Source organism: Halichoerus grypus, chromosome 3 (assembly GCF_964656455.1).
Source record: "Halichoerus grypus chromosome 3, mHalGry1.hap1.1, whole genome shotgun sequence".
Taxonomy (NCBI): domain Eukaryota; kingdom Metazoa; phylum Chordata; class Mammalia; order Carnivora; family Phocidae; genus Halichoerus; species Halichoerus grypus.
Window position 1 is genome coordinate 149,797,451 of NC_135714.1, and position 22,275 is coordinate 149,819,725.

Consider the following 22,275-nt stretch of genomic DNA (forward strand, 5'->3'; position numbering starts at 1 on the left):
GAAGATGAAAGCAACCCTTCATAAGTCACCTTCAAAGGGGACTGCGGTTTGGGGCAATATTCAGAAATGTTGTTTTGGCTATGAAGTGAAGCCAGACCCCATGAAAGTAACCTAATTTCAGAAGGAGACTGTGTCTGCTAGGATGTGAATAGGAGATTTTATTTTATTTTTTAAAGATTTTATATTTAAGTAATCTCTACACCCAACGTGGGACTCAAACTTACAACCCTGAGGTCAAGAGTCACACGCTCTACCAACTGAGCCAGCCAGGTGCCCCTAGTAGATTTTAATCTCTAGAACTATACATTTTTGACTAGGCTTGGTTTCTCCTGTCTCTGGCTCAGGAACGTCTGTCCTTTGTCATATTGCTGTTGGAGACAAAACTATCAGAGTCTTCTGTGTCAACTGATCAACTTCCAAATGAATGGGACAGAAAAGTTTCTCAGAACCAGAATTGGGTCTTAATATCTTATCTTAATATGATTTAATATCATGTCAGGTCTGTAGGTAGCATGTCGATGAAAGGAAGTCATGTAATGGCTACTTACACCCACAATCAATTGCTTGGAACTTTTTGGGACCTGTTTTTAGAATAAGGACTGGAATAGATAAAATTAATTCAAACTGCTTTTGCTTAAGAAATTTCCAGATTTCTGGAACTGGAGGGTGTTATGCTGAGCAAAATAAGTCAATCAGACAAAGACATGTATCATATGACCTCACTGATATGAGGAATTCTTAATCTCAGGAAACAAACTGAGGGTTGCTGGAGTGGGGGGTGGGGTGGGAGGGATGGGGCAGCTGGGTGATAGACACTGGGGAGGGTATGTGCTATGGTGAGCGGTGTGAATTGTGCAAGACTGTTGAATCACAGACCTGTACCTCTGAAACAAATAATACATTATATGTTAAGGAAAAAAAAAAGGAAAAAGATGGCAGGAGGGGAAGAATGAAGGGGGGGATCGGTGGGGGAGACGAACCATGAGAGACGATGGACTCTGAAAAACAAACTGAGGGTTCTAGAGGGGAGGGGGTTGGGAGGATGGGTTAGCCTGGTGATGGGTATTAAAGAGGGCACGTTCTGCATGGAGCACTGGGTGTTATGCACAAACAATGAATCATGAAACACTACATCAAAAATTAATGATGTAATGTATGGTGATTAACGTAACAATAAAAAATTAAAAAAAAGAAAAAGAAATTTCCAGATTTCCAGACAGGAATCAGCTGTCTTCATGAACAAAATCCAACTCAACAGTAAAAGCCAGATTAGCATAACTTGATGGAGACACTCCTATTAGTTGGACATTGTGGTGTTATAAAATGAAACATTCTAGTTAAATAGGGATAATTTAGAACCAATCCCCAAGGAATCTGGAAAATCATCAGGCAGTTATTTTTAATTCTTTCCTTCCTCTCTCTCCCACCCTCTCTCCATCCCCCGCTCCCTTCCTTTCTTCTTCCTCTCTTTCTCCTCCTCCTCCTGCTTCCCTCTGTCTCTTTCCCTTCCCCTTCCTCTCCCTCTATCCTGGCTGTTCCTTTTCTCTCAGCACCCACCTTTGCAGACAAACTTCTCTCCCCACTCATCGGCATCTTCCACATGGTGGCCTCAGACCCGCTCCCAAAGTTGACTGGGCTGTAGCCTGTGTTTCACGCTCAGTCTGTGTCAGGGGTTACAGTCAGATGCCTCTTCCAGCCCGAGGTAGGCATGGGAGGGGTAGAAATAACCATAATCTTAAAAGTAATAAAGTTTCTTTTTATCTCCTTGAATATAGAGTCATTCTTTGTCCCATGGGGTAATTTTCAAGCTACCCTGTGTATTTAAGAGCAGTCGGTATCCCCGGGCTCTTGAGATGATTCCAGTTTCATGCAACACTCCCCTGTTTCCTTCAGATTTTGTTGAAGCTGGTGGTTTTTGTTACAAGTCATAGTGAGTCTTCTGGGGGTTGAGTGAGGGATTCTTTTCCTAACAGTATGCTTAAGGGCAGAGGAGGATGTTCCTTTTACAGATATCAGGAAACATGAAAGAGAAACAGTTAGATCTAATCCTTTACAGATAGAATTCTATTTTTCTTCCTATTTCACTTGGATATGTTCTTTTTTTCCCCAGCTTTAGAAACTAACAGATAAAAAAGCAGTTTAAACTTAAGTAGTGCCTTTTTTTTTTTTTTAGAACAGCATTTACAATCCAGTTTGTATGTTTTGATGAATATTATATCTGAAAAAATAAGGAATTCACACTACATACACTTTAGAAATAGTTAATTAAACAAAATAAAGCAGGTTTCTTTACTGCAGGACTTTTCAGTTCCTTTAATATGCTAATGGGCATTGTGACACTTCAAGAGTGGATTATACTTTTCTGAAAATTATTTGACCATCAGAAAAAGCATAGTCCTGGAAACAAAAGCTTTTAAACTTGTTCCTGCCAATGCAAGTTTCACTGCTCTCTTGACTCAAAGGATTGTCTGAGGCTGTGCTTGATTATGATACTATCCCCCAGCTCCAAACCTTCCCTCCTCTACTCCACTTGGTGATGCAGGGGCCAAGACCTTGGAAACCACATTTTTCTTTAGTCATCTGGCTTCCTTTTGGGATGCCCTTGAGAGAGACTGGGCAGCAGGAGGAAGGGAGAGGGCTTTTCCTTCTTCCTTTCTGTTTGCTGTTTCTAGATATCGCCCTGCCAGTGGCCTTTCACTTGGCAGCAATAATTAGTTTCTGTCTTCGGCTTCTCTCCACACTCCGAGAGCCTCATTGCAGTCTGAGGCGAGGTAGCAGCAGCTGCAGGTAGTGGCCCCTTGGGAGTCAGAGCTCCAAATGCAAGAGGCCTCTCCTCAAAGCCCCCGAGCCAACCGTGGCTTGCCTGGCAGTGCTCCACCCTAAGCCCTGGGTCCCACCTCGATGGGGCCCGCCCACCTCCCAGTTCTGGCCATTCCAACCTCTTCCCTAAGAGTAGAAAGCTGCTTGCTACCTAACTCTGTTATCTTAGTGTTCCTTTGTGCTGTTTTTGAGCCCTCCAACATCTGCAACAAATTTCCCATATCAAATTCTCTCTGTTAAAATACCTAGTGTGGTATCTATTTCCCTGACTTGACCTCAATGGAAACAACGCACATGAGGGCTTCCCCTCCACAGGAGTGCCTTTGGAGATGGAGGGAGGCTGGGAGAGTGGGTAGAAGAGGCGGTGGAGGGAAAGCCTTGAATTCTTGCCTTGAATCTAAAGCAATAGTTTTCAGACCTTAGAAATTCAAGTGAACTCAAAGAAGTTTCATTTTGAAAATTTCACAGCACCCCCTGAAATAATAGGATACATTCTGGAGTGTTAGTAAAATAGAATTATGAATTCTTTTTTCACCTATGAAGTTACTCAGCGATTTTAGTAAAAATGTAATGAAATGTAACCTTTCTGCAGGGCTGTATTTTAACACAGATTAGCCATCCCAAGACAGTGGGAAGAGGTAGTGTGACTTGGTAGGGTATTGGAATTAGAATATTGAAAATGCGAGCATATGTTCTCATGGAATCTCTAGGGATACATTTAAAAATACTTGGTTTAAAAAAATAACTAAATCTCTGGGTCTCAAATTTGGCCGATCATTAGAATCATCTGGGAGATCATTAAAATTACAGATTGCTGAATGGGACCCCAGGAGCAGGGTCGAATTCAGACTCTACTGGGTTAGGCCCCTGGAACTGTTATTTTTGGGAAACCCCATGTGAGCGAGGGATTCTGGTAATAGACAGGTTTAGGATCCATTATTATATAGAATAAAAATTTCCTAATTTTTTTTTTTTAAACTTAGATTCAAAATTCAGTGTTTGGGTTTTTTTTTTTTTTTTTCTCCATTAAAAGTCTGAGCTAGGAGCCATGGTGCTGACAGTCTCTCTATCCTAGCAGGGGGCAGTGGGGAAACCCCGGTTTGGAAGAGACAAAAGGCGATGGAGCTTCCCTCCAAGGCTGATTTTTGAAGGGCTTTTGATCATCTCCACCCAGTGTCAAAGCCAATCATGGAACCTCAGAGCCAAGGCGGTTCTGACAGGTTGTTTCCACACCACGACACCATTTCTGTCTGCTTGTTGGGGCTCCAAGGGGGCGCCTGCTGTCAGGATGCTGAGATTCTAAGTTATAAGTGGGCCTTTCACAATCAGTGCAGAGTTTTTTTTTTGCCAAGTCGTTACCTTCCTGGGATTCTAAGATATGGTGGCCAGGCATCTGACTTTTGAAATAAACAGCCATCTGTGTCCACAGATCCTGCCAGGAACTTCTCAGATAAATGAAATAAATGAAAGAACATAGCCAAGGCGAGCAGCAAGGAGTCTCATTTAACTTGAGCTAGGGTCCGTTTTCTTGCTTGGAGGGCCTCAGTATTTTTTTTTTTTTTTAAGATTTTATTTATTTATTTGACAGAGAGAGAACAAGCAGAGGGAGAAGCAGGCAGAGGGGGGAGGGAGAAGCAGGCTCCCCGTGGAGCAGAGAGCCCGATGTGGGGGTCGATCCCAGGACCTGAGCCAGAGGCAGACGCTTAACCGACTGAGCCACCCGGGCGCCCCTGGAAAGCCTCAGTATTTTTTAAAAACCTTTTGCGGAGGGCTCAGTCAGTTAAGCGTCTGCCTTCGGCTCAGGTCATGATCCCAGGGTCATGGGATCGAGCCCCGCATCGGGCTCCCTGCTCAGCTGGAAGCCTGCTTCTCCCTCTCCCACTCCCCCTGCTTGTGTTCCCTCTCTCACTGTGTCTATCTCTGTCAAATAAATAAATAAAACCTTTAAAAAAAAAAACTTCTGCGGAAAAGGGGGAATAAGGCATCTATCTGGCAGTGCAAATCCTTACTCCCTCCCTGTGTGCCTCCTAGTTACAACTAGCAAAGTTGAGGAAATCAGGAACTTCCTGCTCAAGGCCAGGGGAAAGGATGTGAAATCTGTTAAGATCGAGAAAACCAAGGATAACGTGGAGTTTGCAGTTTAGTACAGCAGATACCTTTACACGTTGGACGAAGGAAAGGCAGAAAAACCGACACAGTCCCTGCCCCCGGGTTGCACAGTGAAGGAGCTGAAATAAACCAGACATGTTGATTTAACTGTATTATAATTTGTTTAATTCAAACAAACGAATAAATAATTATTTTAAGGGGTGGAAAGGATCCTGTTTTCCAATTGCTCCAGTTGGCCAATCGCAGCGGCATCCAGTTTGGATGAATACTGTTGGGTTCCTTGGGATCGCCGGTGCTGGATTTGATCAGGGAACTCACCAGACTTGCGGCTTTTCAATCGTAGAATCTGTTGACACAAAAAATCCTCAGCACTTTGGATGATTCAAGTGCACTTTCATAATATGCTCTCATTTTACCCTCTTTGTGATTTCCACATTCCACAAGAATCCATCACTCCTCTCTTGAGTTATGTGCTGCTTAGGGCTGATGCTCATACCACCCGCTCAGGGAGGGCAACCTCAGCTTCTCGAACTCGCAGAACCTATTGTTCTGTCCCTTTCTTGCCCACTGTTGTCACTGCAGTCCTGTACTCCAGCTGGGAGGGCACGGAAATGACTCCCCGGAGAGCCATTCATCACAGTAATAAATGTTCTGTGTTTTACTAAGTTCCATCAAAGTTCACCTCCACACTGAAGCGAAACAATTGTTCTCTGTGCGTTCTTTTCTGTGTCAAAACATACTGTTCCCGAAAGTGCATAAGCTCTTTGTGTCTGTGCAGTAGGTCAGCTTGAAGCTGCGTCCACATCTGTACACAGACCGTGTGAGAGACTAGCGCTTACAAGACACCTCGGTGCCCGGCTGAACCACCTCCTTCGCAGGCTTCGTGTAGACACTACAGGGGCTTAGATGTGTGCATTTTCAGTATTATTCTCCACTTTTCTTCCTAGCCTCCCAGGTGTGTTGATTTTAATTGCTTCACTCATGTAAACATCTCTAAAGACTGTACTAGGTTAGTTAGCTGTGGAAGCATGTTGCTGGCTTTCTCCTCCCCCCCTTTTTTGCCCACACACGCAAATTAACCAGAAACATTTCATTGCTCAGTAATGAGGTTGGGATTCTTCTCTGTAGAGTCCAGGAAGACATAAAAAGCAGCCTGTCTTTATGTTAACATCGACTGTTTTCATCGTCTTCTTCCTACCAAATGCTCTCTGCCGACTTACTTTAGAAAAGAAGCAAACACTTCCCTTGCTTCTCAGAGTATACAGTCCTGTTATTGAGCAATCTTAGAACAATTTACTGTGTAATCCACCCAAAAAAACAAAACAAAACAAAACACACACACACACACACACACACACACACACCATGTCAAAACAAAACAGCTTGGGCATCCTTTCCTTGTTTTTAAACCTCATTTGCTCAATAGCATATTTAATAAGATATATACCAAATTATTTTGTCCAGCACTATTTAATGCAATGACTTCCACACACAAAAAGGCCTAAACATTTAGCCACACATGTCATCAAATAAGAAGTTTGGTAATAATGTTCTGTAATTTAACATTTAGATTTTTAAGATATGCCTTGTTAAGAAAAACAAAAGGGCTTATTAACTCATTTGCTTTTCTTATTAACTCTATTTTTTAACTGGCTGAGCAAACATCCAATTACAGGGCTAATTTGTTAGGGTCATACATTAGCTAAAAAGAAAAGAGAAAAAAACAATGACTATAGCAGAAACTAGGAATTTCCAAAGGCTTATTTTGTTTGAGTTAGGATATGATATCTTTTATTATTTTGATTTATTTATTTATTTGAGAGAAAGAGAGAGAGTACAACTGGGGGGGGAGCAGAGAGAGAGGGAGAAGCAGGCTCCCCACTGAGCAGGGAGCCTGACACGGGGCTCCATCCCAGGACCCTAGGATCATGACGTGAACTGAAGAAAGCCGCTTAACTGACTGAGCCACCCAGGGGCCCCAAGGATATGATATCTTTTAAATAGGCTGATGACAATCTGTCCTTTACATATTAAAGATAAATGACTTAGACATCCCTGTCTGGCTACCTTAATCTTAGATTGCAGGAAAAGACAAGGTGGAGCACAGATTTTTTTTTTCCTTTTTTTTTTATTATTATGTTATGTTAATCACCATACATTACATCATTAGTTTTTGATGTAGTGTTCCATGATTCATTGTTTGCGTATAACACCCAGTGCTCCATGCAGAACGTGCCCTCTTTAAAACCCATCACGAGGCTGACCCATCCCCCCACCCCCTCCCCTCTAGAACCTTCAGTTTGTTTCTCAGAGTCCATCGTCTCTCATGGTTCGTCTCCCCCCTCCGATTTCCCTCCCTTCATTCTTCCCCTCCTGCTATCTTCTTTTTTTTTTAACATATAAGGTATTATTTGTTTCAGAGGTACAGGTCTGTGATTCAACAGTCTTACACAATTCACAGCGCTCACCATAGCACTTACCCTCCCCAATGTCTCTCACCCAGCCACCCCATCCCTCCCACCCCCCACCACTCCAGGAAACTGTTATGCTGAGCGAAATAAGTCAATCAGAGAAAGACATGTATCATATGACCTCACTGATACGAAGAATTATTAATCTCAGGAAACCAACTGAAGGTGGAACACAAATTAAACAAAGAAACAAAAAACAGACTGTGCCAACAAGCATAAGGAAAGAACAGTTCCAAATTTTGTGTTGAATTTAACTTTCCTTCAGTTGATCCATATGGCCCGCTATACCACAGCATTCCAAGAAACACTAAAACTTTGAGTTTTGGTATGGATGCTATCAGAAGTTTAATTGGTTTGATCAAAATTATGGTTGTGAAGACCCATTCATTCTTAGAGCAAAAACAGGTAACCGGGTTACAGTTTATAAACTGACAGTTAAGCTTTTTGTAAGGTAATCTGTAGTTTATAACCAAATCCCACATTAAAATGTCTGCCATGTGTTATATTTGCATTACTTTACACTAGTTTTATTGAGAAATAATTGACACACAGTACGTCACTGTATAAGTGTAAGGCACACAACGTGATGGTTTGATTTATATGTACTGTGACGCGATTACCACAACAGTCCATCTTTTACATATACAATAAAAAGAAAAGAAAAAGATTTTCTCATTGTGATGAGAACTCATAGGATTTATTGTTTTAACAAATCTCAACTATATATCAGACAGCAGTGTTAGCCCTAGTCATCATGTCATACATTACATCCCAAATACTCACTTGTTTTACAACTGGAAGTTTGTACCTTTTGACCACCTTTCTCCAATTCCCCTTCTCCCCACCTTCCACCTCTGGTAACCACAAATCTGACCTCTTTTTCTGTGAGTTTGGTGTTTTTGTTCTTTTCTTTTTTCGATTCCATATAAGTGAGATCATACAGTATTTGTCTCTTTCTATCTGACCTATTTCACTTAGCATAATGCCCTCAAGGTCCATCCATGTTGTTGCAAATGGTAGGATTTCCTTCTTTTTTTGTTAATGGCTGAATAATATGCCAGTGTGTGTGTGTGTGTGTGTGTGTGTGTGTGTGTAAACATGAGGTGCAGATGTACTTTTGAGTTAGTGATTTCATTTTCTTTGGATGTATTCCCAGAATTGAAATGACTAGATCATATGGTATTTCCATTTTTAATTTTTTGAGGATCCTCCATAGTGTTTTCCATGGTGGCTGCACCAATCTACGATCCCTCCAACAGTGCACCAGGGTTCCCTTTTCTCAACATCCTCACCAGGATTTGTTCTCTCTTGTCTATTTCATGATGGCCATTCTCATAGGCATGAGGTGGTATCTCATTGTGGTTTTAATTTGCATTTCCCTAATAACTAGTGATATTGAACATCTTTTCATGTACCTGTTGGCCTTTTATATATCTTCTTTGGAGGAAATGTCTATTCAGGTCCTTTGCCTAATTTTTAATTGGGTTATTTGGGGATTTTTTGCTATTCTATGAGCTCTTTACATATTTTGGATATTAGCCCCTTATCAGATCTTTACAGATATTTTTCCCATTCCATAGGTTGTATTTTTACTTTGTTGATGATTTCTTTTGCTGTGCAGATCTTTTTGGTTTGATATAGTCCTACTTGGTTTTGGTTTTGCTGCTCGTGCTGTAGGTGTTATATCCAAAAGATCATTACCATCATCTATGTCAAGGAGCTTTATTCCTATGTTTTCTTGTAGAAATTTTATGGTTTCACATCTAACATTTAAGTCTATAATCCATTTTGAGTTGATATTTTGTGAGTGGTATAAGATATGGGTCCAGTTTTATTCTTTTACATGTGAATATCCAATTATCCCAGCACCATTTATTGTAGAGACTGTGTTTTCTCCATTGAATATTCTTGACTCCCTTGTCAAATATTGGTTGACCATATATGATTGAGTTTATTTTTGGGCTCTCATTTCTGTTGCATTGGTCTGTTTGTCTGCTTTTATGCCAGTGCTATACTGTTTTGATGACTATAGCTTTATAGTGTAGCTTGAAACCAGGAAGTGTGGTGCCCCTACTGTGTTCTTTCTTAGGATTTCTTTGGCCCTTCAGAGTTTTTTGTGGTTCCATATAAATGTTAAAAGTTTTTTTCTATTTCTGTAAAAAATGCCATTAGAATCTTGATAGGGATTGAATTGAATCTCTGGATGTCTTTTAGTAGTATTGGCACTTTAACAATATTAATTCTTCCAATCTATGAACATGGGATATATTTCCATTATTTTGTGTCTTCTTTTATTTCTTTCATCAATGTCTTATAGTTTTCAGAGTACAACTCTTTGACTTTCTTAATTAAATTTATCCCTAAGTATTTTATTGTTTTTCATACAATTGTGAATGGGGACAATGTCTTTATTTCTTTTTTGGAAAATTTATTGTTAGTCTATAGATATGCTACTGATTTTTGTACGTTAATTTCATATCCTGCCATTTTACAGAATTTATCGATTAGATCTAACAGTTTTTTGGTTGAGTTTTTAGGATTTTCTACATAAAAATTATGTCATCTGCAAATAGAGACAGTTTTACATCTTCTTTTCCAATGCTGACACTTTTATTTCTTTTTCTTGCTTGATAAACTTGGCTAGGACTTCTAGTACTATGTTGAATATGAGTGGTAAGAGTGGGCACCCTTGTCTTGTTCCTGACCTTAAAGGAAAAACTTTCAACCTTTCACCATTGAGTATGATGTTAGCCATGGGCTTGAATTTTGTCAAATGCTTTTTCTGTATTTTGTGTCCCAGGAATAAATCCCACTTAATTATGGTGTATGATCCTTTTAATGTGTTGCTGAATTCAATTTGTTAGTACTTTATAGAGAATTTTTGAATCTTTTTATATTTATCAGAGATGTTGGCCTATAGTTTTCTTTTCTAGGAGTGTCCTTTTCTGGTTTTGGCATCAGGATAATGCAGGCTCATAAAATGACTTTGGGAGTGTTCCCTCTTCTTTGATTTTTGGAAGAGTTTGAGGAGGATTGGTATTAATTCTTCTTTAAATGTTTGGTAAATTTTACCAATGAAGCCATCTGTCTGGGCCTTTCTTTGATGGGAAAATTTTGATTACAGATTCAATCTCCTTACTAGTAATTGGTCTATTCAGATTTTCAATTTCTTCCTGATCCAGTCTTGGTAATTTGTATGTTTCTAAGAATTTTTCCATTTCTTCTAGGTTGTTCAGTTTTTTGGCTTATAGTTGTTCATAAGAGCTTATTATGATCCTTTGAATTTCTGTAGTATCAGTTGTAATACTTCCTTTTCATTTTTAATTTTGTTGTTTGGGTCCTTTGTCCTTTTTCCTTGGTTAATGTAGCTAAGGGTTTGTCAATTTTGTTTAGCTTTTCAAGGAACCAACTCATAGTTTGATTAATCTTTTCTAGTTTTCTATTTCATTTACTTCTGCTCTAATCTTTATTATTTCCTTTCTTCTGCTAACTTTCAGCTCAGTTTTCTTTTTCTAGTTCCTAAAGACATAGAATTAGGTCATTTATTTGGAATCTTTCTTGCTTCTTAATATAGGCTTTTATTACTGTGAACTTCCCTCTTAGAAATGCTTTTGCTGCATCCTACAAGTTCAGGTATGTTGTGCTTCCATTTTCAATTGTCTTAAGAAACTTTTTATTTACCCTTTAATTTCTTTGAAGAAATTTGTTGATCCATTGGTTGATCAGGAGAGTGTTGTTTAATTTCCACATGTTTGTAAGTTTTCCAGTTTTCCTCTTGTTATTGATTTCTAGTTTCATGCCATTGTGGTCAGAGAAGATACTTGGTATAACCTCAATCTTGTTGAATTTCCTAAGACTCGTTTCATGGTCTAACATATGATCTATCATAGAAAATGTTCCGTGTGTTCATAAGAGGTTTGAAGTCTATTTAGTCTGCTATACATATAGCAGCCCCTGGTTTTGCTGTTGCTATTGTTATTGCTACCATTTGCTTGAAATATTTTTTTTTAATCCCTTCACTCTCAGTCTATATGTGTCTTTAAAGCTAACGTGAGTCTCTTGTATGCAGCATATTTTTGGATCTTGTTTCTTTATCCATTCAGCCACTCTCTATGTCTTTTAAGTGGAGAATTTAATCCATTTACACTTAAAGTAATTATTGATAGATAAGGACTTAACGATTGCCATTTTGCTCACTATTTCCTGGTTGTTTTGTGGGTCCATTGTTCTTTGTTTCTTATCCTGCTGTCTTTTTGTTTCATTTTGTTTTGATGTCTCTTGGTATCAGTATGCTTTGACCTTTTTATTGTGTTCTTTCGTGTAATTACTATAAGATTTTCCATTGTGGTTACCATGAGACTTACATAAAATATCTTAAACTTATAACACCCTATTTTAAATTGATCACACTTTAACTTCAATAGAACTTATAAACTTTACATTTTTATTTCCCCTCTCCCTCACATTTTAGGTTATCATGGTTACAATTTACATTTTTTTATCATATGAAACTAATAACAGATTCTTTTTATTACATTTTTTTTAACTTTGAAACTATGGTTGTAAATGAATTATTCACCACTATTACCATGTGCAGAATCTAACTATGACTATATATTTACCATTATCAGTGAGATTTACAATACCCTTTTATGTTTTTATGATGGTAATTAGCATTCTTTTACTTCTACTTTCCATCCCTTTCTCTTACTCTTCTCCTTCAGGAATTCCCATAATGCAAATATTGTTTCTTTTCTTTGTGTCCTGTAATTCTCAGAGGCTTTCTTCAATCTTTTTAAAATTTTTATTTAGTTCCTCTTAGGGGTAATTTCCCATGTCCTATCCTCCAGGTTACTGATTCTTTCTAGGATTTCTGTTTGTTTGTTTGTATGCTGAATACAGCTTTTAGCCTGTCCTACCAAGGAATGTAGCCAGAGCATATGGAAACTGCATAACCCATCCAATAACCCTACATACGGTGGCACTTAAACAGAAAGCACAGCCAATGGTGTCCCCCATCTGCAGAGCTAAAACCGGTGGTCTCACCTAACCAGGGAATTCAAAGCACACTGTGCCCTGATTTGGGTCCCCGAACAATGACACAGACCGTGTGTACTGTCCTGCTGCTCTGCCAGGGAAGGGAAGCTAATTCATAGTCCCACCTACTACTGAATATAGTACCCAGTCTTATCTAGTTAGCCTGACCAGGGAATCCAGGCAATTATGAAGCCCATCCTTCAGGCTCATTTAGATAGGGAACCAAGTTTTCTGGTCAGAATGTGCCCATGACACAGCTCTACAGATGAGCAAAACTACTGACTGGGCACTACAGGTATGACCTTGGGCATTGCAGGTATGACCTTGGCCTGTCAAGATTCATGTGCTGGTTGTTACAAGCCCCTTCTCTCTGTCTGTCAGAGTTAGATTTCCAGTGGTTGAGCCCTGCAGATTCCCCTGCAATTCCTGTGGCGTGAGATCAGAGGAAGAGCTCCCGCAAAGCTACCCATAATGCTGGGTGTGGCTGGTTGTTCCCCCTGGGTTCTCTTTTCCTGCTGGAGGAACTGAAGGCTCAGGGAAGACCTCTCCATGTGGTGCTGCACTGTTCAAGGGGATGGGCAGTTTGATCAATATGTAGCCACTTCTCTTAACCTTTTAATGCAGTGTGTCTTGGTCTCTGTGGTACAGAGGCCTCAGCCTTACCCCCATGCCTACATGCCTCAGCCTTACCCCCATGTTCTAGGATTCTCTGAGTGGTGTCTGTTCTTCAGTAGTTGTTAGTTCTTCTTGTGAGAAGGAGTGAAGTTAGAAATAACCTATGTTGCCATCTTGTGATGTCACTCCCTAAATTCTAAACTTTTTTTTTTTTTCCAAATGAGATGAGGTGAGATTCCCTCCTTTTTTTTTTTTTTTTTAGATTTTATTTATTTGAGAGAGAGAGACAGAGATAGTGAGAGAGAGAGCACAAGGGGGGAGGAGAGGGAGAAGCAGGCTCCCCACAGAGCAGGGAGCCCGATGTGGGACTCGATCCCAGGACCCTGGGATCATGACCTGAGCCGAAGGCAGACGCTTAACCGACTGAACCACCCAGGCACCCTCTAAATTCTAAACTTTGATTGGAGATGGTAAGGAGTATTTTTTATATATATACAGAATAATGGAATCTGAAAAATATATTGATTAGTCAGTGACTAACATATTAATCACAAGCTTCTTTTTTTTAAAATTTAGTTTAAGTAATCACTACACCCAACATGGGGCTCAAACTCACAACCCCAAGATCAAGAGTCATATGCTCCTCCAACTGAGCCGAACAGGTGCCCTAATCACAAGCTTTTTAATAAAACATCTAGAAGAAAAGTTACAAAACCTTAATCCAGATGTTTTACTGGGGGATTCTAAAGATCTATACACCTTAATCAGAGTTCATGTTTTTTAATAAATCTTTCATTTTTTAATCTAATTTTTTCTTGCAATACTTCATCATTATATTTTGCTTCTTCTGATTTAAGACCTAAATTTTTTGAATTATTATAGTGGATAGTAATTATAAGTAGTAAGACATAGATTGTTGGTTATTCACCAAACCAGATTCCTCTTTGTCCTGAGCCCACACATGGTTTCCAAGGCCCTTGTTGCTATTGGACATGGCCCTGAGCCTGAGTCCTGAGCCAATGGGATGTATGCAGAAGTGATGTGGACACTTCTGGGCTTCTCCCCCTGAGAGACTCCCATGAGCACTTCTCTATGCTCTTTCTTTCCTCTTCAGCCAGATTAAATGCAAAGAAGTGCAGGGCCCTTGGAAAACATATACTGAAAATGGCAGAGTCGTAAGATGGAAGAAACTTGGGTACGAAAATTACTTCTTGAAAGAACACTTTCCATTGGACAAGAATACCCATTTATAGAATCAAGGAATAAAACTTTTTGTGCATTAAAAGATTTTTGGATATATATGTTACTGCAAAACACAGGAGGTTCTCCAGCACATAAAAGCATTCTTATATGGGTAAATACATAGTGACAGGTCCTCACCTCCTACCAGTATAACTAAAGTTAGATAGATAGATATTCCTTGTCTCTTCTCCCTGGCAGGAAGAAGAGGGTATGTGGCCTTCACCTCAACAATTAGATGCTCCTTCCAGGGCTTTGACAGAGAATGATATGCCTTTTTTTTTTTTTTTTTTAAGATTTTATTTAAATATCTGACAGAGAGAGAGCACAAGCAGGGGGAACGGCAGGCAGAGGAAGAAGGAACAGCAGACTCCCCGCTGAGCAGAGAGCCTGACGTGGGACTCGATCCCAATCATGACCTGAGCTAAAGGCAGATGCTCGACTGACTGAGTCACCCAGGAGCCCCCAGAATGATATGCTTTATTATTATTTCTTTGTTTTGAACAAGGACATGTGATACTGTCTCCACAGAATTGATTTTCTTTTTAGGGTTAATATGGATTGTTAACTTCTTTTATGGCTCTTAATTCAACTAATCAACAAGTAAATATCTCTAAGTTAAGTTTCAGAGAAATTCAAACCCTAAGAGACTCTTAATCATAAGAAACAAACTGAAGGTTGCTGGAGGGAAGGGGGTGGGGGGATGGGGTAACTGGGTGATTGATGGACATTAAGGAGGGCACGTGATGTAATGAGCACTAGGTATTATATAAGACTGATGAATCACTGACCTCTACCTCTGAAACTAATAATATATTATATGTCAATTAATTGAATTTAAATTTAAAAAAATTTTAAAAAGTTTAAAAAGTTTATTCTGAGATGTTAGAGGTATTTCTGCAAAAAATATTGTGATATTTCTGTCAAAATTAGGAGATTTATGTTTTAGGATGTGCTAAATAAATTTCTTCTTCTCTCTCTATTTTTGCTGTCTGGCAACTGGTAAACCTTATAGGTTTTATATTTGTTTGTTAATACTCTATGGCTTGGCAATTATATAAGCCAATTAGTAACAAAATCAAAGAAACACATCGACAATAATACAATAATAGTAGGGGACTTTAACACCCCCCTCACTGAAATGGAGAGATCATCTAAGCAAAAAATCAACAAGGAAATAAAGACTTTAAATGACATACTGGACCAAATGGACTTCACAGATATATTCAGAACATTCTATCCCAAAGCAACAGAATACACGTTCTTCTCTAGTGCCCATGGAACATTCTCCAGAATAGATCACATCCTAAGCCACAAGGTGTTGGCAGGGCCATATTCCCTCTGAAGTCTCTAGATAGAATCCTTCCTTGATTCTTCCAGCTTCTGGTAGCTCCTGCTAATACTTGTCACCCAGTGGCTTATAGATCTATTTCGGCGGTCTCTGGCTCCATCTTCACATGGCCTTCTCCCCTGTGTCTGGGTCCAAATTTGCTTCTCCTTATAATGACCCCAGTCATATTGGATTCAAAGCCCACCCTTATCCAGTATGATCTCATCTTAACTTGATTACGTCTGAAAGAGCTTATTTTCAAGTAAGGTCACTTTCACAGATTCCAGGTGGACATGAATTTTGAGGGGACACTGTTTAATCCAGTACAAGCTTCCAATGCAAGTCAGAAAGAAGATCAAAGGGTGTTTCCTTGAGGAAGAAGGAGATGATAGCTAAACTGCACCTCGAGGGATAAATGGAAGTGAAAGTAGAAATAAAATGGTTTATCACCTAAACACATGTGTTACCACATAAAGCAGATTTTTTTTTAAATGCCTTCTACACAGAAAATTTTGTTGTAGTCCTTATTTTAATTAAGACGAGGTTCAGTCTCAAACACTTACTTTGTCTTTCTTTATAGTAATGTCTCCTTCACTGCTTTAATCCAAGCAATCCTACTTTATTCTCGGCTGTGAAATATTTAGAGTCCATGTGCTAAATACATATCACATTAACACTTCCTAGTGCAAGAATCTCTCTGTAATCCCAGCCTCCTGGCCTTATTCCAACTGTAAACATGAAACACCTGTAGGCCTCTCATTTTCCTCTGATTTGGAGTCTAAAAGTATTCTCACTCATAAGGAAGTATAAAAGACGCCTGCATTAGGATCAGACCTGACTTCATTCATTCATTCAATCATTCACTCCACAAGTTTTTTTGAGTACTAACTGTGTACAAACCACTGTGCTAGGTGTGAAGAAGATTAAAAAGAAAAATATATGTCCTGTCCTCAAAAACTCTATAGTCTAATAGGGAGAAAGAAAACATAAGTAATATACACCATTTCTGGCACACAATAATTACTGAAGAGATATTTGATGTAGTGAATAAAAAGATTTAAACATTATGGGGCAGAAGGAATTATTCCTGACCTTAAACTTCTTGAGAGCTGGATTCTGGGCCCTTGCCTGCTTGGATTTTTTTTTTTTTTTTAAGATTTTCTTTATTTGGCAGAGAGAGAATGAGAGCACAAGCAGGGGGGATGGCAGAGGGAGAGGGAGAAGCAGGCTCCCCACCAAGCAAGGAGTCTGACATGGGGCTCGATCCCAGGTCCCCAGGATCATGACCTGAGCCAAAAGCAGACGCTTAACCGACTGAGCCACCCAGGTGCCCCTGCTTGGATCTTTTAAGTGTACTTAATTCCTCAAGCCTCTGAGTCATTGTCAGCTTTGAAATTAGTACTTAACCCTCCTGGGATCCCTGCCACCTTGTTTTATTTCTGTTGTGACCCTCAACCTGTTTTAGGCTTAAAAAGATGTGCGACTTTCTAGGAGCAACCATTTCTCAGATGTGTCTCTTAGAGCTTCCTGCTGATAGCTTAAGAGTCACTGCTGGGCAAACACACTGCTGACTACTTGGTGGGACAGATGATGAAGATCTTTCTCTTTCTTTCAAACTGCTATGACTACTTCCCAGCTAGTTTTCACGTCCTGAAACTTATGAGAAATCTGAAGTCATTACCTTAACTTCAAACTTAATATTCTGAGGGGTCCTATAGGACAGATAGGATAGGAATTTGAAGAATATTTCTCCATATTCTTGGGAATTTCTGGATCATATGATAGTTCTATTTTTAACTTTTTGAAGAGCCTCCATACTGTTTTCCATAGTGGCTACACCAATTTACATTCCTACCAACAGTGTATTTCCTTACCAACCCTTATTACAATTTCTTGATAATAGCCATTCTAACAGTGGGGGGTGATATCTTGTGGTTTTGATTTACATTTCCCTGATGATTAGTGATGTTGAGCACCTTTTCATGTACCTCTTGGCCACCTGTACATCTTCTTTGGAAAAACGTCTATTCAGATTCTCTGTCCATTTTTCAATCAAATCGTTTGTTTTCTTGCTGTTGAGTTGTATGTGTTCTTTATATATTTTGGTTATTAATTGCTTATCAAATATATGATTTGCAAATATTTTCTCCCATTCAGTTGGTAGCCTTTCATTTTGTTTATGCTTTCCTTTGCTATGCAGAAGGTTTTAGTTTGATATAGTCCCATTTATTTATTTTTGCTTTCGCTCTCCCCTTTGGTGCCAGGTCCGAAAAATCATCACCAAGACCAATGTCAAGGAGCTTACTGCCTATGTGTTTTTCTAGCAGTTTTGTGGTTTCAGGTCTCACCTTCAAGTCTTTAATCCATTTTGAGATAATTTTTAGATATAATGTAAGATAGTAGTCTAGTTTCATTCTTTTGCATGTGGCTGCCCAGTTTTCCCAACACCTTTTATTAAAGAGATTGTCCTTTCCCCATTGTATATTCTTGTCTCCTTTGTCATAAATTAATTGACAATAAAGTGTGTGGGTTTATTTCTGGGCTCTCTTTTGTTCAGTTGATCTTTGTGTCTGTTTTTATGCCAATACCATACTATTTTTACTACTATAGCTTTGTAATATAGTTTCAAATCCTAAAGTGTGATAATCTCTGGCTTTGTTCTTCTTTCTTAAGATTACTTTGGCAGTTTGAAGTCATTTGTGGTTCCATACAAATTTTAGGATTGTTTTTTCTATTTCTGTGAAAAGTGCCATTGAATTTTAATAGGGATTGCATTGAATCTGTAGATTGCTTTGGGTAATATGGACATTTTAACAATATTAATTCTTTCAATCCATGAGCATGGAATATTTTTCCATTTATCTGTGTCTTCTTCAATTTGTTTCATCAGTGTCTTATAGTTTTCCGTGTACAGGTATTTTACCTCCTTGGTTAAATTTATTCCTAGGGTTGCCTGGGTGGCTCAGAGGGTTAAACATTGGACTCTTGTTTTGGCTCAGGTCATGATCTCAGGGTCATGAGATCAAGCCCAAAGTTGGGCTCCATGCTCAGCAGGGAGTCTGCACAAGATTCTCTCTTCTTCTCTCTCAGCCACTCTCCCCACGTGCATGCATGCTCTCTCTCTCTCTTTCTCTCTCTCTGTAATAAATAAATAAATCTTAAAAAAAAAATTATTCCTAGATATTTTACTCTTTTTGGTGCAATTGTAAATTGTTTGGGATTGTTTTCTTAATTTCTCTTTTTTTAAGATTTTATTTATTTGAGAGAGGAAGAGAGAGAGAGAACACGAGTGGGAGGAGGGGCAGAGGGAGAGGGGGAAGCAGACGTCCCACTGAGCAGAGAGTCCAAAGCAGGGCTCTATCTCATGACCCTGAGATCAGGACCTGAGCTGAAGGCAGTTGCTTAACTGACTGAGCCACTCAGGCACCCTTTAATTTCTTTTTTTGATAGTTCATTATTAGGGTATAGAAATGCAGCAGATTTTTGTATACCAATTTTGTATCCTACAACTTTACTGGATTTACTGTTCCAACATTTTTTTGTGTGTCTGTGGTCTTTAGGGTTTTCTATATATAATATTAGGTCATCGGCAAATAAGGACAGTTTTATTTCTTCCTTTCCAATTTGGATGCTTTTTATTTATCTTTCTTGTCCTACTGTCTACCTAGGACTTTCAATACTATGTTGAATAAAAGTGTGAGAATGGGCATCCTTGTCTTGTTTCTGATTGTAGAGGAAAAGATTTCAGCTTTTTATCATTGAGTATGATGTTAGTCATGGGCTTGTCATATATGGACCTTATTATGCTAAGATACGTCCCCTTTATACTCACTTTGTTGAGATTTTTTAAGTGGATGTCAAATTTATAATGAATTTATGAATTTTACCGTAAATGATGTTGAATTTTGTCAAATGTCCTTTCCGCATCAATTGAGATGATCATATGATTTTTACCCTTTATTTTGTTAATGTAGTGGATCACATTGATTGATTTGCAAATGTTGAACGATCCTTGCATCCCTGGAATAAATTCCACTTGATCATGGTATATGATCTTTCTAATGTATTGTTGAATTCAGTTTGCTAATATTATGTTGAGGATCAATGAAGGATTTAACGGAGACACTTCTAGGCCCATTAATTTTTCTATTTTATTAACTTCAAAAGTCATACATGATTTTTTTTAAAAAATTCAGACAATACAGAAGTAAAAAGTAATGGCTCCCCCTACATGCACCTAAGGATACTACTATTTATTTTCTTCTTTATGATTACCCTGCAGCCAATATAAACATTATATTTTAGGAAGTCTGTGAGGTCAAAGCCGTTTTCACAATAGTAAGACATTATTTCCCTTTCTCACGGGGTTGATGTTTGCACTGATGGTGCAAAAACAATGGTACGTAAAACTGCTCGTGTCTTAGCATGAAACAAGGCCATGGCTTCTAATTGTGCTAGAAGTCACTGTATTCTTCAATCCCATGCACTCACAGAACAAAACAAAAAAGGCCTCTTTTAATTAAGAATGTTCTTGAGGGGCACCTAAGGGGCTCAGTCGGTTAAGTGTCTGCCTTCGGCTCAGGTCATGATCCCAGTGTCGTGGGACCAAGCCCTGCGTCAGGCTTTCTGCTCAGTGGGGAGCCTGGTTTTCTCTCTCCCTGCCCTCCCCCTGCTTGTATTCTTTCTCTCTGTCAAATAAATAAATAAAATCTTAGCCTTTCGGCCAGAACTGCCATCTTCCAGTAATTCTCCAAAATGACCAACACAAAGGGAAGGAGGAGAGGTACCTGCTAGATGTTCTCTAGGCCTTTTGGAAAACATGGAGCTGTGGGGCGCCTGGGTGGCTCAGTCGTTAAGCGTCTGCCTTCGGCTCAGGTCATGATCCCAGGGTCCTGGGATCGAGCCCCGCATCGGACTCCCTGCTCAGCAGGAGGCTTGCTTCTCCCTCTCCCACTCCCCCTGCTTGTGTTCCCTCTCTCGCTGTGTCTCTCTCTGTCAAATAAATAAATAAATAATCTTTAAAAAAAAGAAAAAGAAAAGAAAACATGGAGCTGTTCCTTTGGCCACATACATGCGAATCTATAAGAAAGGTGATATTGTGGACATCAAGGGAATGGGCACTGTTCAAAAAGGAATGCCCCACAAATGTTACCATGACAAAACTGGAAGAGTCTACAATGTTACTCAGCATGCTGTTGGCATTGTTGTAAACAAACAAGTTAAAGGCAAGATTCTTGCCAAGAGAACTAATGTACGCATTGAGCATATTAAACACTCAAAGAGCCGAGATAGCTTCCTGAAGCGTGTGAAGGAAAATGATCAGAAAAAGAAGGAAGCCAAAGAGAAATGTACTTGGGTTCAACTGATGCGCCAGCCTGCCCTACCCAGAGAAGCACACTTTGTGAGAACCAATGGAAAGGAGCCCAAACTGCGGGAACCCAATCCCTATGAATTCATGGCATGATAAATGTAAAGAAAATAAAAGACCAGAAGACTGTAAAAAAAATAAATAAGATTAAAAAAATAAATAAAATCTTAAAAAAAACCTTTAAAAAATAATATTCTTGAAAAATCAGTAAAAATGATTACTTTGATTAAATCTCAACACTGAGTATTATGTTTTTAATATCCTGTGAAACAAAAGGGGGCACACAGATAAAGCACCTCTGCTGATACTGAAGTATGAAGGTTGTCTGCAGGAGAAGCACTTGTGATATAGGTGTTATGAGCTGAGCTAGCCTCCCTCTTCATTAAAATGCCATTTGTACTTGAAAGAATGACTGACAGACAATGGTTATTCAGATTGAGTTTGGGCCGATATTTATTTTTAAAATGAACCAAGTGAGCCAGTCACTGAAAGGAATGTTGCCAATGATAAAATTTAAGCTTTAAAGTGAAATTTGAATTTTGAAAATTTGCATTTGCCACTATGAGCTTGAAGGCTTCTCAATACACAGACATTTCTGATGAGACTAGTAGTTTTATTAATTAATGTTATTTTTTTAAATATAACTCAATTAACTACGATTTTCCAAACAATCTATGCCTTCTGCTATGATATCATGCCTGGGTAAGAGATCCATTCAAAGTGCAGGGTGGGATACCTAGGTGGCTCAGTCGGTTAAGCATCCGCCTTCAGTTCAGGTCATGATCTCAGGGTCCTGGGATGGAGCTCTGCGACGGGTGCCCTGATCAGCAGGGAGTCTACTTCTCCCTCTCCCTCTGCCCCTCCCGCCACTTGTGCTCGCTCTCAAATAAATAAATAATTTTTTTTTGTAAGTGCAGGGTAGACCAATGGATTTTAATGAAACAGAAACACATATCATTGATACGGTTTCAGATATCACATTGTAAATAACCTGTAAGAAATTCCCACTTGTCCGGTTGTGGTGTAGTGTCCAAGGAAGAGCTACAGTTATCTGAAAAGGCTATTTAAATACTCCCTCCTTTCCCAACTACATATCTGTTTGAAGATGGATTTCTTCATATATTTCAACCAGAATAACATAGAATGGATTGATTGCAGAAGAGGAGATGAGAAGCCAGCTGTCTTCTATTAAATCAGACATTAAGGAAATTTGTAAAAGTGTTAAAATAACACTTCTCTAACTTTTTTGGAAAATATAGTTATTTTTCATAAAGAACATTGTTAGC

At 39.0% G+C, this 22,275-nt stretch overlaps 1 pseudogene; it reads left to right on the forward strand.

Annotated features, from left to right (window-relative positions):
• Positions 1–20,692: 20,692 nt before the first annotated feature.
• Positions 20,693–21,085, forward strand: LOC118525019 (large ribosomal subunit protein eL21 pseudogene; annotated as a pseudogene).
• The last annotated feature ends 1,190 nt before the right edge of the window (positions 21,086–22,275 follow it).